Source organism: Homalodisca vitripennis, chromosome 2, assembly GCF_021130785.1.
Source record: "Homalodisca vitripennis isolate AUS2020 chromosome 2, UT_GWSS_2.1, whole genome shotgun sequence".
Lineage (NCBI taxonomy): Eukaryota > Metazoa > Arthropoda > Insecta > Hemiptera > Cicadellidae > Homalodisca > Homalodisca vitripennis.
The window spans coordinates 107,179,284-107,188,382 of NC_060208.1; the positions used below are offsets into that span (position 1 = coordinate 107,179,284).

Sequence of the window (9,099 nt, forward strand, 5' to 3'; positions counted from 1 at the left end):
ACTTCACACATCAAGCACGAAGATATGATCTTCGGTTTTACTGGAAAATACACGGATAATATACACACCTACAGCACTTAAGGGGTTAATGCAGCGTTGCTGCGTAACAAACAAAATTTATTCTACTTTAAAATATTTGTATAAATTTCTTCAACACTCTAAACATAGTTTTAACTTCGTGTAAAACAAAAGAGAACAAATTTTGGCAGCAACCATCAGAGGTTTATTTGAAATAGATTTATTCTGGCAATAAGTTATGATAACTGAAATAATAAAATCAATTCTTTGTTTGAAGTTTATTTTTGACGATGGAAGGATTGTGAGGGAAACAGGATTTTTCCTTCAATAAAATCAAATCAAAATAAATATCTTATCTCCAAATATACTTGCTCAATTTCCATATTAAACTACAACATTTAAAAAATAGGAATCTAATTATTCTCTTTCACAAGCTGATAATGAAGCCACACTGATATCCATTTGTCACCATATTGGTTACAGCTTCAACCTTCTTAACTTACCCACAAACGCAGATACGTTTAAGGCAGTTCTGGGGGTTTGACAAAGTTTACTGACTGAAGATGGCTCTTCACAACAAGGTCAAAATATTTAAATTGTGATAGTAATGTTTCAAATTATTTGAACAAATTTAAGCTTTTAGATAGGGAAGAAAAAATGAAAACCAAGTTTTAGCACTGTTCCAGTTCCAAGGAAATCTCTGTTATCAGATGAACTCACCTTCTTTGGTTCCGACTCACTCTTGAAGTCCACGCGAAGATACCTCCACTCTCTAGAAGCTTAAATGCGCTGTTTCTAAAGGTAAATGTGAGAGCTGCAACCTTCGTATTCTTAATCTTTCTGTCCTAGACAAGAGAGAAAAAGTTGTATTATTATACTGATTGGTAAAGCATGCAGCTACACTAATCACACATGTTTTGTTCATAGTGTTTTGTTCTATTCATAGTATTTTAATAATCCACTTTTTATAATGTAAAGAGATAAGACTGCAAGCAAAAACCAAGGAATCAATCTGCTTGTTGTCAATCTCAAAGCCCATATCACAGAATATGACACTAAAAATAACATATTGTCAGTATCCTAAGGGGAATAAACAAATCAACACAGATATGAGTTGCTGGACTATATTAATGAAAACAACTTTTACAATGTGGTAGTAAACATGTTGATAGTTCTTACTAGGACTTTACAGATGGCCATCCATCTTGATTTTAGCCCCAAAAGAACAATGTTAAACCCCAAATATTTTTATGTCCTAGAGTTACTTGTGATCATAGGGTTATGGAAGACGTCCCATTTAAAAAATATATTTCATACAAATATAAACACTTTTAAATTTCAAATATATATTAAATTTTCAATTCTTGTATACTTTTCTTTACATTAAATACTTCAGAAGTAAACACTAAACAAGGAAAGTAAAAGTGTGTAAAAAGTGTTATGTATAATGCTTAATGATGAATAAAGATGATGATAAATTGTTTTCATTTTGGTTTTGCTTTTTCCTGATAATATTTCACTAAATTCCAAAAGGACAAATTTATTTTGATGTTGATTACTTGAAGGCTCGTCAGTTTCCATTTCATTCATCTCCTAGCGTAACTTCTTTTTAATACCTGCAAAGCCACTACTGTATCAACTTAATTTTTGTTCCACTCTCCTTGGAGGTAAATTATAGGTTTTAAACCTATAATTTAAAAAAATGCATTCTCTTCTCCAGTTCTACAATAACCCTGTCACAATAACTATTTCTCAAAAACTAGCTTCTTACAACAAGATTTTTAGTCATTGCTATTACCATTGATGCAGTAACATACTACTTCTCAATTTGCCAACACGTGTGACTTCCTCAAAAGGTGCTTAGCTATCAGTTTTCTAGTTATTTGAATTATTATCTACATCCACCAATATCGTTAATATCACCAAGACATTGATATCTTATGAAGATTTAACATTTTTAAATTCCAAATTAATAGGTATATCAACAATTAATTTGTCTGCATCGCTTTCTACTTGGTGTATATAAATATTGTAATTAGATAATATAACTCAAAATTTCTGTTAAAGCGACTTTTATTTTTATTATTCCAGACAAATTTCTCTTGAGCGATTTTCAAAAGCATATTTTAATCTAATTCAATATCTGCATACTTATTTTTCAATGTGCGAAGGTTCCTTTCGGCAGATTTAATACTGCCTTTTTTTATACCTAATAAATACCACAAACGTGTTACTATATCTTTGTAGAAGTTTCATTCATTTGCCACTTACAACAATATAGTAAGATGCCTCTATCAATAATGTCAGGAATAGTTTAAAAACTTTTTAAATTAATGGAAATTTCTGAAAATAATTGGTAAAAATAGATTTTTATCTTTTGCAGATCACCATCTTTAAATAGAGCAAGCAAATATGGTGCCAATTCTTAATTTATATAATTTTTCAGGTCTTCATCAGATTTTGTCCATTATTTTCTAAATTACTTTCAAACTTTTTCAAAAGCATTGTAACAATGTATCTCTTTATCTCCAGTAATTCCGGTAGCAATAGACATAATAGTTATTAATATATTTTTACAGACAACTTGTATAAGTTGTACAAGTAAGATTTTTATTTCTTTTATAAACAAATTCAGTTTGTAAGTGAGGTATCGATCCATCCTGTCATTCACTTGAAAGCAGCTCTTAAGGAGGTTAATTCTCTACTATTTTTTTATTATTTCACCAAAACCTGAATTTATTTCACAAGATAAACCCAGGTGTTTACATATAATGCAACTATGCTCATTAGTCATGCTGCTGGTCATTAGTTTATCCATTGTTAAAAAACTAATAGATACAAATTAATGAAAAAATAATTAATCAATTGTATTTTATTCATAATTATTATATTTTTGAACCTAAATTGGTTTAATTTATCTATTATTTAATTAATAAGTTGCAATAATGAACTGCAGTTTTGAATCAAATTAAAAACTACAATATAAAAACAAAACAATACAAAGATTTTGTAAAATTTTAATAGAAACTATTATCTTGAATACAATTTCTGTTAAAACTATACAAGAATTATTCATCAAAACACAGAATTGTTATTGTTATTCGAATATATAAAAACAACATATATAGAGCAAGAATCATTTTATAACTAAATTAGACAAAAAATTCTGCTGTACTTTGCACCTGCCGTTTCCACTCTCCCCTCCACATTTCATTACATTTTCAAGGGCAATACAACCCTTCATATACACTAGAACGTGTAATAGATGTTTCTCTATTATCTATTTAGGTTAAATTTCGCATATAAATAAAAAACCTATTTAAAGCAAATCTATATATAAAATATTTTTTATAGTAATTTTTTGAAACAATGAAAAACTCAAGAGCACAAAATTTGTTTGGTAAACATTACAATTTATAGTTTAAAAAAGAAAAAACACACATCGTCGGGTAAAATTTAAATTGCTGTAATTGTAATCTGAGGTTAAAACCCCCAGGCACTCCACTAATATAAAGCCACAAAATTACTAACAAAAACAGTAGATATTGATTTTAAAAGATCCATAATAAGTTATTCTCTTTTGTAAGTAATTAACACTATCTTGTGAAATAAATATCTTTTGTGACTAAATTTAAAGACCAAAACAGACAGACACCTGCTTCAAATTAGCTACATGACAATTGTTCTGGCACGTTTATGATGTCACTGTGACATTACTGTTGCTAAAACAACAAAACAAATTTCCCGAATTAAATTATCAATTCTATCAGTTTGAAATGGTATTGGTTTTAATTGTGGTAATAGTGTTCATCTATGTACTGTTTGAACTGTCAAAACAGGTGCGTGTCAGATTAATATTATAAATTTCGATTGCCATTTGAAAATCTATTCAGATCGACATAATGTCAATTTCCAGTTCCAGGGATAAGAAAGCCATTTTTGTATTAATTGCCTCTTCAAGTTCACAGAACCTGGAAAGTATGTAATAGGTGGAGTTCCACGTTATTAAAACATCTTGTTTTCATTTTTTGGGCTCCTGATCAGAGTTCTGCTGGTATATCTAAAGTTTTTTCTGAACTGGGCTAATTTTTTTAAAGTGTGCAATGATACTTTTATCTTTCTATACAACTTCACATATTTAGACAATTTTAGTCTCATCTCATCTCTGATAGTCTTTTTTATTTGCACTACTGTCCTAAACTACCATTATTATTTTACCAGTAAGACTTTATTCATCAATAACTCTCTTAATTTCCTGGGCCAGATTAGAACTTGTATGAGTTTCATGCTGTTGAGAACAATCTAAGAGCCGACAACAACTTCTTCTGATATGAAGTGACCTATCACTCATAACACCTTCATTGTTTACAATGTGAGTCCAGCAGTCTGCTGTAAGACATGCAGGCTGAACCTAGGACACGAGTCATTGAACACAATTTATGCATTATTCATACATTTTGGGAAACATTTATTTTGAAATTTTATGGCAGCTAGGTAGCTCATATCAGGTCTGATTTAATGCTGTGATAAAGGACAGGAATCCTTTACAAACGCTCCGCCATTGTGAAAAACACACAGGCGTCTTGAGTAAATATGAGCATTAATTTTTCATCTAAAGTCTTTTTGTCAAATAAGGCTAGTTCTTTTTTTAATAAATGTTTGTACATATACCTTCTGCATATTTCAGCAGCATTGTGTGTCCTGATGGTTTTATTCTCTTGACTTTAGCTGAATAGATCCAGAACCAGTATCAGATATAGAAGGTACATGCCCGCCCACTGCTGTAGATGAGTTGAGTTAGCACTGATGGCTAGGACTACTCAGACAAGTACAGGTGTCCAAATGTTTTGTATCAGATACTACTTTTTACCTATTGATACTGGAAATAAAGACTGAAATCAACCAATAAAAATAACTAACCTCAAATATATATACCAGAAGTTAAATATATAACTAGACTGCTTATTACTAAAACAACATAAGTTTCAGTTGATCAACATTTATTTATAATGGTTATTTTATAAATGGAAAACTTTTTTAACAATGATTAAGATGACATTTTGAGCCCAAAGTTTGGGTCATTCTGATTGGGTAATTGAGAGGTATTACAAACAAGTAATACACTAAAAATAACATATTTTCAGTACCCTGTGGGAAATAAACAGATTAACACAAATATGAGTTGATGGTCTATATTAATGAAAAACACTTTTACAATGTGGTAGTAAACATGTTGATAGTTCTTACGAGCAGACTGTACAGGTGGCCTGCCTTCTTGATTTTAGCCCCATAAGAACAATGTTAAAACTCAAATATTTTTACGTCCTAGAATTACTTGTGGTCATAGGGTTATGGAAGATGCCCCGTTTTTTTGTAATATAAATGTAATACACATACAAACACTTTTAAATTTAAAAAATATTTTTAAAATTTTTCAATTCTTGTATACTTTTCTTACATTAAATAAGTTACTTCAGAAGTATACTATAAACAAGGGGTAGGGTACGATAAGCGGACACGGTTTTTTATATCGAAGAATGTAATCATCGATACCTAATATTTGCATCTCAAATCCTATACAATCAGTCAATATAAAGTATCTATAGTTCTCAATAACAATCATATGTTTAAATTAAAATGTGAATGTAATATTCACCGTGATCAAATCAAACAAATATTATAACCAAAATTAGGAAAACTGAAGACGACCATATTTGCTCCTCTCACAGTTACAGTTGTTTCTTTCCCACAAATTTCACATAATGGGGTTTTCCATACGAGTCCAACATGTTGAAGTCATGAAAAACATGTCTTATCATCTTCCAAAGCAATGTCGCGTAGTTTTCTAAAATTGACTGTCATTTAAAAAAATCAAATGTTACTTATATAAAACTAGCGGACCCGGCGCGCTTCGCTGCGCATTTCAATAAGTTTTCCCGCGGCTTACGCACGCAATTTCCCGTTGAAAACAGCACACTATATTCACTTATTCATTTTCTATCACATTCTAAACATTGCTGAGATAATTGATAGTCGTTCCTTCGTGAGCTTCTTGGGCGCATTATGAAGGTATGTACCACATTCCTGATACTTCTGTCAAAAAAAAACAACTAAGGTTGATTTTATAACATTCTTTATATTTGTAGCCAACGTAAGATAGTAATTATGATATCTGCATTGCTCTTCTGATCAAGCATGAGCATGGTTTATATTAAATAAATATTGCAGTTAAAGGTGAATTTTTACGTTCAAATTTGAATTGTATTATCTGGATAGTAAAGTCTATGTTTAACAGTGATTGCAGAAACAGTTTAAACAAAATGTTGTCGTTTCTCTTAAGCTTACTCTATGCTTTAAAACTATAAGTGTAGTAATTAAATTATATATAAATATATTTTTTGTCGCATTATATATGTTTACAAAGAACAGCTGATTAAAAATTTGAAAAGACTCTTTCACTTAATAACATATGTTTGCTGCAATGCATTTCTTACGGGTATTTCTGTAACCAGTGGGGCGGAATCCTGAATCGGGATTGAAATATTAAATTAAGAGTATTATTTGAGAGTATTTACAGCTATTGATATAGATTATTTAATTAATCGTTAAAAAATAATTAATAAGTATCGATTGATTATATCGATGGTTATGATTAAGTAATACCGTTTGCCAATTTCTCGATATAAAAAAAACCGGGTCCACTTATCGTACCCTACCCTAAAACAAGGAAAGTAAAAGTGTTTAAATCATGTCTTTTAAACAAAAACATTTCCCATAATTCTACATAAAAAAATAGGAATTAAAAGTGTTCCAGAGTTGCAATGCTCCTATGGAGTAAAACTCAAGATTGTTTGGCGACAGCTGCTCTTAAAGAGTTAGGAGAATGAGACATGTTGAACTACTTTAATAGGTCTGTTTAAGGCATATTATTGTATATCACATGACTTACTTTAACATAAATTAACATACACACCTCAACATACCACTTATGATTTGAGGCTACGACAACCTTAGCCTTCTTGTTTTTTATCCCACATATTTAGTCATCGAAGTGGATCATTTCAGAGAGTTATAATTTTTGTTTCTTATTGATAAATTATTCGGTATTTATTTACAATAGCGTGACCATGGAAAATGGACTTTTTTCCTGGGGTTGGGCATTTATAGCCAAGTATTATTATCACAGTGCATATATACTGGGGGGAAAGTATATTATTGTATTATATTTGATGCCTTTCGGGCATTATTTGCGTTCAGGATGGAAAATAACCGACAAAATTTTGTCAAACAACACTTGGAGGGTTAAGGAGCAGGCGCATCACGTGATCTGGGATTCGACTTTTGCAAGCTCGAGTTAATTTTTTTTTCTAAAAGAGCAAGCAGCAGCGGGCAGGCATCGTTGACAGGATTAACGTACTAGTCAGCATCATTTCAGCCAGAGGTACTGTCAAAAACAGAGTTTTTTCAGAGGATTTCAAAAAAATCGTAACTCCTTTGATTTTTGTTGCCGACGAATTTTTTCTTCACTATTGTTTTCAGGAAAAAAAAAATGAACATACCTTTCCCATGGTCACGTTATTGTAAATTGATACCAATTATTCTTTCAAATTCAAATAATTTCATATATCATATTGTGACTGCAATTTAATTCCTGCTCCTGTAACTTGGTATAGTGACAGTTGCATACTTGTACTGCCCTACTGTGACGGTGATATCTTTTCTTATATTGCATTTTGATTTAACCTTACCATGACCATTTTACCACTCTACTTTCATAATGGCACTAAACTACTATAGTGATTTATAATGAACTGTAAAATTGATGGTAGGACCTATGTTTTTAGTCATGTTTAATGTTCCTATCCGATACTTTCTTCAATAAATTATTTAATCTTACACATGTTTAATTTCTATAATAACAACACAAATGCTATAGACTAAATAAACAAATAATGCTACAAATGAGTTATCCTTACTAAACCTGTAAACTCGTAAATGTGTCACAGTTAGTCACTGTGAAAGTCATATAAAGAAGCCATAACTCTTTATATGATTAATAAGAGAAATTGAATTTAAGAAGGTTGTTGTAGTTATCAAATTCATTACGAGATTAAAAATGTCATATTTGGCACTGAAATGTTATGACATGCGATATTGCTTCCTGTAATCTTTTCAAAGGTTTAATAAAACATAACCTACAAAAGTAGGCTAACTACTATACTAGTACACATTTACCATGATTCTTATCGAGACCTACCTGTAGTTTTAAATTGATCAGATATCAGCAAACCACAATCACCAAGGCAAAATTATTCTCTATCATAAACAACAGCTCATAAAATTATGCTTTCATTATACCTGTAATTTTTACAAGAGGTTAGGACGATAGTAATCAGGTTTATGTTCATAAATCATCTTCAGACTAAAATTGACCTTTATTATTAGTATATTCTCCCATGTTTATATTATAAATGTACCATTTCACTTATTATTCAAAAATTGAATTATATTCTGGGATTATTACAACTTTGTAAAACTAATCCGTATCGGACCCCCCCCCCCCCCACCCCCCCCCCCCCCCACCCCCCCCCCCCCCCACCCCCCCCCCCCCCCACCCCCCCCCCCCCCCACCCCCCCCCCCCCCCACCCCCAATCCCTTATTTTCTAAAACTAATCCTCCATGGTCGATAAGTATTGTACTTCATCTGGGATAGCTCGAACATGATGTTGGTGAATTACGGAAGGGCAAACTCTATACAGGAAACTTTGATTAATCCTGCATATTCAGGAAGTCTATGTTAGATTATTAGATGTTGTTCTTCTGCAAAGTAAAATCAGCATACAATGTAAGTTATGGAAGATTCACACTAAGTAGAAAACAAATAATACTCTCTTGTGGACATTTACTAATAAAATATGATTTTTATTTTTACCCTACAGTTACAGTTATATTTTTATTTTATTTTATTTAACAGTATACACAGTATTTAGATTAAATAACAAAATTCAAGTGTAAAAAACAAAAATAAAACGTACCATACTCATTCATAGAATTTTTAAATAATAGTAATAATTTCAACA

The 9,099-nt window shown here is 31.0% G+C and overlaps 1 long non-coding RNA gene across 2 annotated transcripts; it reads right to left on the reverse strand.

The window, feature by feature from the left end:
• Positions 1 to 715: 715 nt before the first annotated feature.
• Positions 716 to 8,563, reverse strand: LOC124354523. Of its 2 annotated transcripts, none has more exons than XR_006921690.1 (3): positions 8,276 to 8,563; positions 4,690 to 4,897; positions 716 to 863 (listed from the first exon to the last, which is right to left on the reverse strand). It is a non-coding gene; the product is annotated as an uncharacterized LOC124354523 (long non-coding RNA). The 2 variants fall into 2 exon arrangements; XR_006921689.1 differs by having other exon boundaries at positions 4,690 to 4,910.
• Between the last annotated feature and the right edge of the window lie 536 nt (positions 8,564 to 9,099).